The sequence below is a fragment of the Erpetoichthys calabaricus genome, chromosome 9, assembly GCF_900747795.2.
Source record: "Erpetoichthys calabaricus chromosome 9, fErpCal1.3, whole genome shotgun sequence".
In the NCBI taxonomy this organism is placed as follows: Eukaryota; Metazoa; Chordata; class Cladistia; order Polypteriformes; family Polypteridae; genus Erpetoichthys; species Erpetoichthys calabaricus.
This window is the reverse complement of record NC_041402.2, coordinates 195,159,494-195,174,489: the sequence shown is the minus strand read 5'-3', so window position 1 is coordinate 195,174,489 and position 14,996 is coordinate 195,159,494. Positions and strand designations below refer to the sequence as shown.

Below are 14,996 nucleotides of genomic sequence, written 5' to 3'. Positions count from 1 at the left end.
GGTTGGAGTCTGAAGCCCCAACTTAGCTGGTCACCTGTTGTCTCGTCTCACATCTCATTTCTGTTTGGCTGTTATTTAATGAAGAAACAAATCAATTGCGAGGACTGAATCCTTAAAAACAGGGCTATTAAAATGAACAGGAAAAGGAGTTAATTAGCAGCGAAAACTGGTCACTGAGTAGGAAGAGGGTTAGAATGAAAACCTGCAGCCACTGCGGCCCTCCAGGCCTGGAGTTTGAGACCCCTGGTCTAAGGTCTTCAGGAAACTAAACCTCCTAGTGTTCAATTGCACCATTTTGTTAATCCCTCCTTACTTGCTGCTTAGTGCTCACCCAAAATGGCCACCTACCCAATCAATGAAAACTGAAACAATAAAGTTTTAGCTTAGCACTTGGCATTTAGTTGCCCTCCCTACATACCCAAATGTGCCTCCCAGGATGACATCTTAATAACCCCACCCTCCCTACTCTCCTCTCCGGCCACAATGCCAACCACACCGACTAGGACAGATTACTATTCACACATTGGGACGGGGTGTCTGGCCGAACTCCGGCAGGCTACCAGTTGGCCCTAATAAACAAGTCACAAGTAAAACGTCATTAGGCCCATTTGTCAAGTTGTGTGATTTTTAATTCTTTCTTCCCTTTTAGCAATAAACATCTGTACATTAGGCATATAAAAAGTCAGCTGATGAACAACAATAATAATATTAATAACAACGACAAAATGAATAAAAGACAGCTGCAGCACAGAACTCGTCAATTGTGATATTGCGCATTGTGTAAGGAGCTATATAACAAAAGACTGAAATGAGTGGCAAAGGAGAAGGAAGCGGGACAGGTTGGAAGAGCAGGCGTGGCAAGACAAGTCGGACAAAGTGGAGTCAGGCTCGTCTGTGGGGGTGTCCATCTGAAAGCAGTGGCATCTATGAGCAAAGAGCCCACTAATGATGACAACTGACGAACAAGCACTGAAGAAGAAGCACACGCCATCTGACAAATGATGAGAGTGGAGAGAACAGCTACTACCAGCTGAGCTTAGCTGACAAGTGATGAAGGGGGTCTTTCAAACATCCTTCCTTCAAACAAATATGTGTGCAAAGTCCAGCTTTACTATAAAGAGCAGCGCATTGTCCACTTCTTCACAAGTGGGGAGCGAAAAGGGCCCACAAAAGTCACCGCTCCCAAATCTGATCCTCGGAGTGCCTTTCTGTTCCATCCAGCGGTGGTCTGTTGACTTATGGAGGTTGGCAACTGTTTATACAGACAAGGAAACACAACCCTAAGTGAGAAAATGAAAACACAGCAGTGAAGCGCAGGGGTGGTGTAAGGGGGGGCAGTCCATCTGGCCACCAGCCTGTTGATCATCACATCTCCTACTTTAGGTAGTGAGCGAAAGTGGAGTAGACTGACAGGATCTCTTCATCTGCAGGACAGGTGTTGCTGAACTCCTCTCTCTTGTACGCATTGTCCAGGTAGCGCTTAAGTCCTGACAGCATGCTTGGGATAACAAAATTGCGGTACTTTTGGCACACCACCTGTCCAGGAGTAAGAGAAGTAATTTTACTCTAAAGCGGAGCACAGCATGCCATTGAAGATGTGCAGGTATATGGTAAGTGCCCAGGTGGGATTCTACTGAAACACACTACTGGAAGTGTTGTGTAGCAGCCGTGAGTATGCAGCATGACAGGTGGCAGTGTGATGGGTGGGACAGGATGAGGCTTTAGTAATGAGGGGTTGTGTGTTGCCTTCCCATGGGCTCACCACCTATGAGAGGGGCCAAGGAGGTCGGGTGCAGTGTGAGTTGGGTGGTGGCCGAAGGCGGGGACCTTGGCGGTCCGATCCTCGGCTACAGAAGCTGGCTCTTGGGACGTGGAATGTCACCTCCCTGAAGGGGAAGGAGCCTGAGCTAGTGCATGAGGTTGAGAGGTTCCGGCTAGATATAGTCGGACTCACCTCGACACACGGCTTGGACTCTGGAACCAATCTCCTTGAGAGGGGCTGGACTCTCTACCACTCTGGAGTTGCCCCCGGTGAGAGGCGCCGAGCGGGTGTGGGTATACTGTACTTATTGCCCCCCGACTTGGAGCCTGTACATTGGGGTTTACCCCAGTAGACGAGAGGGTAGCCTCCCTTCGCCTTCGGGTGGGGGGACGGGTCCTAACTGTTGTTTGTGCGTATGCACCGAACAGCAGTTCGGAGTACCCGCCCTTTTTGGAGTCCCTGGAGGGGGTGCTAGATGGCATACCTTCTGGGGACTCCCTCGTTCTGCTGGGAGACTTCAATGCTCACATGGGCAATGACAGTGAGACCTGGAAGGGCGTGACTGGGAGGAATGGCCCCCCCGATCTGAACCCGAGCGGTGTTTTGTTATTGGATTTCTGTGCCCGTCACTGATTGTCCATAACGAACACCATGTTCAAGCATAGGGGTGTTCATATGTGCACTTGGCACCAGGACACCCTAGGCCTCAGTTCGATGATCGACTTTGTGGTCGTGTCGTCGGAATTGCGGCCACATGTCTTGGACACTCGGGTGAAGAGAGGGGCGGAGCTATCAACTGATCACCACCTGGTGGTGAGTTGGCTTCGATGGTGGGGGAGGATGCCGGTCAGGCCTGGTAGGCCCAAACGTGTTGTGAGGGTCTGCTGGGAACGTCTGGCAGAGCCCCCTGTCAGAAGTAGCTTCTACTCCCACCTCCGGCAGAACTTCGACCACATCCCGAGGTAGGTGGGGGACATTGAGTCCGAATGGGCCATGTTCCGTGCCTCTATTGTTGAGGCGGCTGACCAGAGCTGTGGCTGTAAGGTGGTCGGTGCCTGTCGTGGCGGCAATCCCCGAACCCGTTGGTGGACACCGGCGGTGAAGGATGCCGTCAAGCTGAAGAAGGAGTCCTACCGGTCCCTTTGTCCTGTGGGACCCTGGAGGCAGCTGATAGGTACCGGCAGGCCAAACGGAATGCGGCTTCGGTGGTTGCTGAGGCAAAAACTCGGGCATGGAAGGAGTTTGGGGAGGCCATGGAGAATGACTTTCGGACGGCTTCGAGGAGATTCTGGTCCACCGTCCGGCGTCTCAGGAGGGGGAAGCAGTGCAGTGTCAACACTGTATACGGTGGGGATGGTGCGCTGCTGACCTCGACTCGGGACGTTGTGGGTCGGTGGGGGGAGTACTTCGAAGACCTCCTCAATCCCAATAACATGCCTTCCAATGAGGAAGCAGAGCCTGGAGACTCGGAGGTGGGCTCCCCCATCTCTGGGACTGAGGTCACCGAGGTAGTCAAAAAACTCCTTGGTGGCAGGGCCCCGGGGGTGGATGAGATACGCCCGGAGTTCCTAAAGGCTCTGGATGTTGTAGGACTGTCTTGGTTGACACGTCTCTGCAACATCGCATGGACATCAGGGACAGTGCCTCTGGATTGGCAGACCGGGGTGGTGGTCCCCCTCTTTAAGAAGGGGGACCGGAGGGTGTGTTCCAACTACAGAGGGATCACACTCCTCAGCCTCCCTGGAAAAGTCTATTCGGGGGGTTCTGGAGAGGAGGGTCCGTCGGATAGTCGAACCTCGGATTCAGGAGGAACAGTGTGGTTTTCGTCCTGGTCGCGGAACAGTGGACCAGCTCTACACCCTTAGCAGGGTCCTGGAGGGTGCATGGGAGTTCGCCCAACCAGTCTACATGTGTTTTGTGGACTTGGAAAAGGTGTTCGACCGTGTCCCTCGGGGAATCCTGTGGGGGGTACTCCGAGAGTATGGGGTACCAGACCCCCTGATAAGGGCTGTTTGGTCCCTGTACGATCGGTGCCAGAGCTTGGTCCGCATTGCTGGCAGTAAGTCGAACCCGTTTCCAGTGAGAGTTGGACTCTGTCAGGGCTGCCCTTTGTCACCGATTCTGTTCATAACTTTTATGGACAGAATTTCTAGGCGCAGCCAGGGTGTTGAGGGGGTCCGGTTTGGTGGACTCAGGATTGGGTCACTGCTTTTTGCAGATGATGTTGTCCTGTTTGCTTCATCAGGCCGTGATCTTCAGCTCTCTCTGGATCGTTTCGCAGATGAGTGTGAAGCGGCTGGGATGGGAATCAGCACCTCCAAATCCGAGACCATGGTCCTCAGCCGGAAAAGGGTGGAGTGCCGTCTCAGGGTTGGGAGCGAGATCCTGCCTCAAGTGGAGGAGTTCAAGTATCTCGGGGTCTTGTTCACGAGTGAGGAGAATGGAGCGTGAGATCGACAGGCGGATCAGTGCGGCATCCGCAGTAATGCGGGCTCTGCATCGGTCTGTCGTGGTGAAAAAGGAGCTGAGCCATAAGGCAAAGCTCTCAATTTACCGGTCGATCTATGTTCCTACCCTCACCTATGGTCATGAACTATGGGTAGTGACTGAAAGAACAAGATCGCGAATACAAGCGGCTGAATTGAGTTTCCTCCGCAGGGTGTCTGGGCTCTCCCTTAAAGATAGGGTGAGAAGCTCAGAGTAGAGCCGCTGCTCCTCCGCATCGAGAGCAGTCAGATGAGGTGGCTCGGGCATCTGATCAGGATGCCTCCTGGACGCCTCCCTGGTGAGGTGTTCTGGGCACGTCCAACCGGGAGGAGGCCCCGGGGAAGACCCAGGACACGCTGGAGGGACTATGTCTCTCGGCTGGCCTGGGAACACCTTGGGATTCTCCCGGAAGAGCTAGAAGAAGTGGCCAGGGAGAGGGAAGTCTGGGCATCTCTGCTCAAGCTGCTGCCCCAGCGACCCGACCTCGGATAAGTGGAAGAGGATGGATGGATGGATGTGTGTTGTAACATGGGCTTTATAGCTTGATGTGTAGTGCAATTACTTGGGTGTGATAGATTATGTCGAGCATTTAGTTACAGGGCCACTAAACTGTGGAGTGGTCTGCCTGCTACTATAAGAGGTGCCCCTTCGGTCTCAGCTTTCAAGACTCACTACTTCAGTTTAGCACACCCTGACTAGAGCTGCTGATTAACTGTGCAGACTGCATCTCTGTTGTCAGTCATTAGCACTAAAACAGAAGTAACACGATGATACAGAATTTGTTACTAACCCTCACCTATTCTGTTTCTCTTCTCTGTACTCAAATGTGGCACTTGGTGCCCACCTGCCAAGTTGTTTTGCCTGCCTAAGGTAAAGTCATCCCTGATGAAGGATTGCAGGAATCGTGGGGTAGAGGGGTTCTTTCATCGGATCTGGCCCAGCGCTGACTCAGCTGTGGAACGGCCAATGGGGGAGGCAGCTTGATGGCTGAGGTCTCCAGAACTCTGAACAAATCCAAATCTTATTATGGGATATCACCTACTGTTAAATTCTGCTCCATACTTGTACATTTTTTATTTTTATACTGTATTGAGGATTTGTTCTGTTCTGTGTATTGTATTGTATTGACCCCCCCTTCTTTTTGACATCCACTGCACGCCCAACCTACCTGGAAAGGGGTCTCTCTTTGAACTGCCTTTCCGGAGGTTTCTTCCATTTTTTCCCTACAAGGTTTTTTTTGGGAGTTTTTCGTTTTCTTCTTAGAGGGTCAAGGCTGGGGGGCTGTCAAGAGGCAGGGCCTGTTAAAGCCCATTGCGGCACTTCTTGTGTGATTTTGGGCTATGCAAAAATAAAATGTATTGTATTGTATTATGTGGTGTGGAAACAGGCCCTGGAAAATCTGGAGTGGAGACATCGCAAACAGCACCATGTCTTGTTAAAGTGCCCATACACCCCAACCTTTGAGTGCCTATGAATGTAGCACAACGTTCTTACCTATCCTGAGAGGATATTGTGTGTCATGACACCAAACATCTGCTTTTACGAACTCACCTTCACAATGTGGAGCTTGGGGAGCAGGTTACAGTCGGCAAGAGTGAGAACGTTGCCATCCAGAAAGTGCCGCTGAGACACGGTAACGTTGGGGTTTTGCTCCAGCTCATAAGGAAGCGGTGTGGTTAGAAACTTGTCCAGGTTAATCAGGGTCTTTAGGAAGTTCTTCTCCAGAGCTGTGTGGATATTATTCCAAGTGTGAGCAATTACAACTTACACCTTAAGATGGAGAGAGTAGACACTTGCTGACCTGCATGCTTCAAAGCCACGGATCAGCAATGTGCAATGGACTGCATGACCACTGAATGGCCATCTCACCAGCTGGTGTACTTACACTCATTCATCTGGGGACTGTGATTCTTGATGTAGGCCGAGAATCGGTGGAAGATGTCATTACCAGCTTCGTTGCTCTCCTTGTGGCGGGAGGAGAGTTTGGATACCTGCATAACAACATAAGAAATTTTACAAACGGGAGGAGACCATTCAACCCATCAAGCTCTTTAGTTTAGTTAACAGCTAAGCTCTCCCCAAATCTCATCCAGTTACTTCTTAAAGGCTGTAAAAGTTTCTGCTTTAACTACATGTCTTGGTAGTTTAGTTCCATTGTCCCACAACTCAATGGGTAAAGAAGTACTTCCTGGCTAAATGAACTCCCCCTTCCTCTACACTCCACATGGTTTACTGTTTAGTTGAAGGCATTTGGCTGGATCTACTTTGTCAATGCCTTTGAGAAGTCTGAAGACCTGGATTAGGTCCCCAAGCCATCTTAAACAGGTTTACTGCTCTGGGTCTTTCAGAGTTAGACATGTCCTTCAGCTCCATACACTCGATATTGGCACTCACTTAGGAGGGGCCAGGGTGGCCTCCAGGAACTCCTCAATCTTATTGCTGTCTGTCTTCAGTTCCCCATCATACATCAGGAAGGGAGGTTGAGTTCCCGGGGCAATGCTCTTCAAGAATTCGGGGGCCCTACAGCAGGAAGGAAAAAGGAAGAAGGGCATTCATTTCGGGAAATGAGTTTGCAGACACATAAGGACATAAAAGTGGATTCTTAATGATTTTGCTTAAATGATGAGATTTTCACCTCATTGTTAATCTTTAGAACATTAGAACACATTCAGCCCAACAAAGCTTGCCAGTCCTCTCCACTTATTTGTTCCAAAAAAACATCAAGTCGAGTTTTGAAAGTCCCTCAAGTCTTACTGTCCACCACACTACTTGATCACTTATTCTAAAGGGTCCATCATTCTTTGTGTAAAGAAAAACTTCCTAATGTTTGTTTGTGCGAAATTTACCCTTCACAAGTTTCCAGCTGTGTCCCCGTGTTCCTGATGAACTCATTTTAAAATAACAGACTTGATCCACTGGACTGATTCCCTTCATAATGTTAAACACTTCAATCATGTCACCTCTTAATCTTCTTTTGCTTACATTGTAAAAGGCTCAGCTCTTTTAATCTTTCCTCATAATTCAACCCCTGTAGCCCTGGAATCAGCCTAGTCGCTCTACTCTGGACCTTCTTTAGTGCTGCTATGTCCTTTTTGTAGCCTGGAGACCAAAACTGCACACAGGACTCCAGATGAGGCCTTCACAAGTGTGTTATAAAGCCTGAGCAGAACCTCCTTGGACTTGTACTCCACACATCAAGGCGCTATATAACCTGATATTCTGTTAGCCTTCTTAATGGCTTCTGCACGCTGTCAGGAAGTCAATAGCTTAGAGTCCACTATGACTCCTAAATCCTTCTCATAAGGTGGACTCTCGATTTTACGACCGCCCATTGTGTATTCAAACCTCACATTTTTACTCCCTATGTGTAATTCTTTACATTTACTGACATTAAATTTCATCTGCCACAAATCTGCCCAAGCCTGTATGTTGCCCAAGTCCTTCTGTGATGATATAACAGATTCCAAATTATCTGCTAATCCACCTATCTTGGTATCATCTGCAAACTTCACCAGCTTGTTACTTATATTCCTATCTAAATCATTTATAGAAATTTAAAATAGCAGCGGCCCTAGCACTGCCCCCTGCTGGTCACCACTCTTAACATCGGCCAGTTCTGATGAGGTTCCTCACACCATCACCCTCTGCTTCCTGTTCTTTTCGGTCCTGTTCAGAGGTTTCTACCTTTGAGATGGTGTCTCCCATCTTGAGTGTACATTTAACAATTCCCTTTTCTCTCATGTAGCACTTTTCTGCATTAAATGTATTTTGTAATTGTTTGCTCAGGTCTTTATGAATTGTTTTTGCTATCTTGTTGATACAGAATGCACCGGAGTCGTACCAAACAAATGGGAGTCAACAGGTACACACACCCTCCTCTAATTCTTTTAACGGAAAAATCACTTCACTGTCATGTTGTGTTCTGAAGATGTTGAGGTTAAAGGGTGCAAAGGTCAATCAAATATGGCAATGGCCGTTTTCTCCATTTTTATTTTTTCTAGATATTTATACATAGAAACTCTTAAATGATATTACCCTGTATTCAAAGTTAGATTAAACTGGTAATAATTGCAAAGATTTGTTGAACAGATAGACAGAAATTCAGTTTTTCTGTATATGTATGAAATGCTGTGGACTCGCATCACAAACCATCTCACTTCAAAGACTTACACTGCGTGTGGCCAGCCACAAACCTGCAGCATCTGGCTTAGAAGCAACCTCCTTGTTGCGTGAGCTAATGGAGTAACTGCAATGACATCCACACTGAGACGTTGCACTTCCTGGTGATGTCAGCTGACCTCTCCCTATCTCAGTTCCCACCTTTTTCTGTGCAGTTTCACTACTCCACTCCACCTGTCCACAGTGCAAATCCCATCCTCGTCACCAAATGAACTGCCACGGACTCACACCATAAAGCATTTCAGTTTGAAGATTCCAGTGGCCAGCTGCAAACCCACAACATCTGCCTCAGAAGAGACCTCTTTGTACCACGAGCTAAACTGGGAAGTCTATGTTGTCAGTGTGGCGGATGGCCAGGGGCCCATGCCCAGCCAGGACGCCCCTTCTGTACATGATCTGGGGGAATAACCGGAACGCTTGGTGGCTGCCCCCCTGGGTTGCATCGGGGCCACAGGCATGGAATATCGGAAGTCAGCCCTGTTGGGCTCCATGGCCACCACCAGGGGGAGCCCATATGGGGGGGGTTCTTCCGTCACACCCGGAAGTGCAGCCGGATGCAGGTCATCAAACACCTGGGGTGCTTCCAGGTGGGCTATAAAGGGAGCCAGCAACCAACACTCGGGAAGCCAGAGTCGGGAGGAGGGAGACAACGCTTGCCGGGAGGAGTGGTGGAGAAGAAAGAAGAGGAGTTTATTTGTGTTTGCGCTTTGTGTTTGTGCTTAGTGTGGGACTGTGTTGTGCCTCAGGGACACAGGGAAGACATGGCCCCCAAGTGAAGAAAAATAAAAAGTTTATTTATTTTACGGGTGCTTCCAGTGTCAGTCTGTGTCGGGTCGGCGCTCATATAACTCCTTATCACATCAGCCACATCGTGACTGTCTCTGAACACAGCAAACGATACACTTCCTGGTGATGTCAGCTGTTCTCTATCTGTATTCAGCCCCCACACGTTTCGGTGCGTCGCCATTACACTATAGATAAGAAGAAGAATAGGAATAAGATACTGAATAAGATGAGGGAGATTGTCCTTGAATAAGCTGCCATTCTGTCTGGACAATTCCACAAGGCACACTTATCTAATGGATATGTAGTGCTGTTCATGTGGCATTTCAGGTAATGGTAACTTTCAGGGAGGTTGTCTTAGTATATTTTTTGAAGATATTTATATGTACAAAATTTGAAAATTTATTAGCTTATATTCAGAGTTAGACTATACCAGAAATAACTGCAAAGCTTTGTAGAAATGGGTGATGCTCTAACAGACAGAAATTAAATATATATTATACACACATGTATACAGCATCTATCCATATTACTAACCGAGAATGGTAAACCAGATGGACGCAGGGACATCCGGCCATGGGCCGTGGACACAAAAGACGTACTGCGCAGGCGCCCCCCACAAAACCCCCCTCCCAAGCAACGGAAACCGGATGCAAAGCAACGTAAAATAAGAAATGAGGCGCCCATAGCACACAGAAAAAAGGAGTCAGACGCCGGCGCCGCACGAAGCCCATGGCACACGAAACGGAATACACACAAAGAAGAGAATTGAGACCCACGACACACAAACACCCCCTCCACTAACAGAGATAAAATAAAGTGAGGCAACGCCCCCTAGCACACAAAAAAAAAAGAAGTCAGACGCGAGCGCCTCACAAACCCATTGGACACGAAACGGGACAGACTACGGACATAGCACACGAAACATACACAAAAAGCAGGATTCGGACCCACGACCACACTAACATAAATGAGAAATGAGACACAAAGCCCCATTACTGAACGAACCGTCCGTATTAAATATACGTCATCTGAACACATTCAAATTATGCAGCATAGGTCGATCTCATTACACTGATGCACTATTAACCGTTCAACCACAGAAAAGGCTCCATATTAACAGTGAGTGCGATCCTCCTTATTACTTATCCATATTTCTAACGCTGAAGAACAAACAAGTCATGAATTCACGCTCACGGGTACAAAACGATACGGCTCGAGTGACGGGACCAAACACACGAACCCGCATGAAAAAAAACAATACATGTCGGTCAACTAACCGACATACAAAAACGGGCAAGGCTCAATACAAACAATGAACGCCGTAAACTGCAACGGGCTTCTCACACAGCACAGGCAAATCGATTACAGCTCCAGAATAGCACGTCCCAAATCCTGCACATACAACGACGCGCCTCTCAAACAGCACAGACAAAACATACACGTCAAGGACATCAACGACAGACACCTGCTAAACGATTGCGCCAGTTAGCTCACAACGCGTTCAATAATGAGTCCACTATTCATGAAAATTCATTGGGATTAATGAATGTCATTTGCAATCATTGTCATTCACTTAACTTCCCTTAAGAAACAACTGGCAATACAAGTAATGAATTTACACGTTATTGTCAAAAGGGTCAAATTTGACTGCCTCCTTTACATTCATATCCTGCATATCTACAGAAGCTTCTAACTAACGAAGTACCTGAAAGTAAAAACTTTATGAACTGCATTAGATCCTACAATAGTTCATTTGCTTTTGCATCTAATGGCATCCAGTCACTTACTCAACACCATTGATAAACTTCTACAAACGTTGATGAATAATAATATTCCCTTTGGAGGAAAGGTACTTTTATTAGGAGATTTTACACAGTGCTTAGCTATTGTTCCACATGCCATGCGCTCGGCTATTCTTCAGTCCACCTTAAAATACGCAGACAATTGGCATTGCTTTCAAAAGAGTTATGGAGATATTTGGAACAACAATCTCATTACACCAAATACCCCTTTTAACACAACGAACAATGTTGATCACATTAATAACCAGGTCATTTCATTACTTCCTGGAGAGGCACGGCTCTTTCTAAGCTCTGACAAAGTTGACTCTGATGACGACAATGACCATCTTAATTTCCCCTTAGAATATCTGAACACTATTAACCCAGCTGGATTACCACAACACAATCTTAGCCTTAAAAACGGAACAATAATCATGCTATTAAGAAACCTTAACACTAAACAGGGTTTATGCAATGGCACACGTTTAGTCGCCAACACCATGCCACACAATGTTATTAAAGCAAAACTTCTTACAGAATCACATGCTAAAAATACTGTTCTAATTCCTACAATTAACTTTACAACTTCTGACCTGGAATTACCTTTTACACTTTAAACGGCGACAGTTCCCCATTAAACCTGCCTTGACCATGACCATCAACAAATCACAAGGACAAACCATAGGCAAAGTTAGCATCTACCTCTCTGAGCCCGTTTTTGGACATGGACAACTTTATTTGCTTCCTATATGCGTCATCTACACCTTCACACTATGCTATATCTCATTCATACATCACACTCTTTGTAATTTCTCAACACCAGGGGTCGGCGAGCGAAGCAAGCAGGGGGCGGAGCCCCCTAGTATCTAATATAAAAGAAAATCTTGAGACGAGACTATTGGCAAGAAATTTTTTCAAGTCCCGCCCTCCTCTCAATCATATTCAGCCACACCCTCTCATCTCTCATTGGTGTGAATGCTTTTGACAGACTCAGTTCCTGCGCTCTGAGCTCTTATACATTTTTATGTTTTCCTCACTTTAAGTTCCCAATTAAAGAAGACGTATTATGTCCAAATCTTATTGAAGAACTTCAACAGAAGAAATGAGTTCACCAGCAATCCTAGTACCGAGAAACGATGAAGTCAAACGGATTAACGTGAAAATTGTCGATCGGTTACACGGCAAATTGCTTAAATGCGTTATCACTAGACTCTGCTGAAACAGTTGGTGGTGATGGTGTGGAAGATGAAAACATCAACTTACAATATCACGAAGAATATCTACAACCGTTAACACCGTCAGGTCTCCCACCGGCTGAATTACTGTTGAAAGAAGGATGTATCGTAATGTTATTGCATAATTTGTGTCTGAGTGACGGGCTATGCAATACGACAAGATTAGTTGTATTCAAAATTGGTCAAACAATTCTGACATGTAAAATTTTAACAGGCGACAAGAAAGGTAATGGAGTCCATCAAACATGAGACACCAAAAGAGATCTTGATATGCCATTCATATTAAAACATTTACAGTTTCCCATTAGAATAGCTTTTGCTATGACAATTAACAAATCACAGGGACAAACATTCGAAAAAGTCATTTTATTTATTAGAGAGAAAGAAATGAAATTCACTCACAGGCAGTTATACGTTCAGTTGTCACGATGTGGATCCAAACACAGAATCAAAATTTAATGCTATATTGACAAAAAGTTAATTCAAAAAATTGTTTTTACTGAAGTTTTAAAATTTTAAAATATTTGTTTGTTAATTTCAAAGCCAAATAGAATAAATACGTATAACACAATGAATACCTCTAACACAACATGAAACATAATTTTCTTTCAATCTATTATGTTTAACTATTTTTTACTACGGTTAATTACTCGCTGTAATGTAAAATAGTTCATTCTATTATGCATATGTAACAATTCCCATGAAAACAGCAATCTGTTTAAATTGTACATCCGCTTCCCCAAACGCGAGCGGCAGAGCCACAAAGTGGCTGGTGCTTAGTGCCTGCCCAGGGGTTGGCGAGCGAAGCAAGCAGCGGGCAGAGCCCCCTAGCATATATACACTTGTCAAGGTTAACCATTCTTCTATTTTAATTAACAATATTAACACAAACATCTCTTCCCAAGTTAAGAGCCTGGGAGTTATTCTTGACAGTACTCTCTCTTTTTCCTCCCATATAAGTAACATTTCTCAGACTGCCTTCTTCCATCTCCGAAGCATTTCTAGACTTCATCCTGTTCTTACGAACACAGTAATGAAGTATTGGTTAATGCCCGAGTCATCTCACCTATAGATTACTGTAATGCTATTCTATCTGGCATCCCACAAAAACGTGTCCATCGCTTACAACTTCTTCAAAATTCTGCTGCCAGGATAATAACCTGCTGTTCTAAATCCACTGAACATATTACACCGATTCTCTCTCTACTTCACTGGCTCCCTGTTAACTACCGATTACAATACTAAATACCGCTCTTAACCTTTAAAGCTCTCCACAACCTCACTGATCTCCTCCAGACTTACACTCCTCTCACTCACTCAGATCGTCATCTGCAGCTCGACTTTCTGTAACGCACATCAAATTCTGTTCAATGAGAGCTCGAGCGTCTCTCAAGCTCCTCAACTCGGGAATTCTCTTCCCTCTCATATCCGTCAGCTCGATTCAATAACACAGTTTAAAACTGCCCTCAGAACTAATCTTTTCAAACTGGCATACCAACTGTGAATTTTGCACTGTTACTGCCTGTTATCTTTGTTTGTTTGCTAATTATTGCTTTGTGATTTATCATTCTCTTGTTTTTATTTTACTAATATTGTTTAATTTTATTGTAAGGTGACCTTGAGTGATAAGAAAGGCGCCTATTAAATAAAATGTATTATTATCATTATTATATACTGTACATGTCCTTTGCTCCTAGGGTAGGTTGGTACTGTAGCAGTATCCTCAGGCATCCTGCTAGACTCTCTTGATAGGAGACATCTCTTTTCTGGTTCCAAAGTCCAACTATGGTACAAGGAACAGCAATGACTTGTACAGCATTTCAGTATGGAGGGTAGAGTGACCTAGAGGTCCTCCTTTGGGTTAGTATATAGAACTTTATTGAGTCATTGCTTTGTTTTATACATTTCCAGTATAGAGAGATAGAGAGACAGAGCATTTGTACTTTCTTGTTATTTGCACTTTCAGTATATATAATTATAACCACACTGCCTGGCCAAAAAAAAAGTCGCCACCTGGATTTAACTAAGCAAATAGGTAGGAGCCTCCTATTGGATAATTACTGCATGGGCGATTATCTTTCAGCTGGCAACAAGTTATTTAACCCCAACTGGTGCAATGAGTTGCTTCTCATTTCTTAAACAACCATGTCGAAAGACACATCTCGTGGTCGTGGAAAAGATGTTAGTCTGTTTGAGAAGGGTCAAATCATTGGCATGCATCAAGCAGAGAAAACATCTAAGGAGATTTCAGAAACTACTACAATTGGGTTAAGAACTGTCCAACGCATTATTAAAAACTGGAAGGATAGTGGGGACCCATCGTCTTTGAGGAAGAAATGTGGCCGGAAAAAAAATCCTGAATGATCGTGATCGGCGATCACTTAAACGTTTGGTGAAATCAAATCGAAGAAAAACAACAGTAGAACTCAGGTCTGTGTTTAATAGTGAAAGTAAGAGCATTTCCACACGCACAATGCAAAGGGAACTCAAGGGATTGGGACTGAACAGCTGTGTAGCTGTAAGAAAACCACTAATCAGTGAGGCAACCCGGAAAAAAAGGCTTCAATTTGCTAGGGAGCATAAAGATTGGACTCTGGAGCAATGGAAGAAGGTCATGGATTGGCCACCACAGAGTCCAGACCTTAACCCCATTGAGAATCTTTGGGATGTGCTGGAGAAGGCTTTGCGCAGCGTTCAGACTCTACCATCATCAATGCAAGATCTTGGTGAAAAATTAATGCAACACTGGATGGAACTAAATCTTGT

The 14,996-nt window shown here is 45.6% G+C and overlaps 1 pseudogene; it reads right to left on the bottom strand.

Moving 5' to 3' along the window:
- Positions 1 to 607: 607 nt before the first annotated feature.
- The window catches only part of LOC114657034 (chloride intracellular channel protein 4-like), a 30,136-nt pseudogene continuing 15,747 nt past the window's right edge, over positions 608 to 14,996 (bottom strand).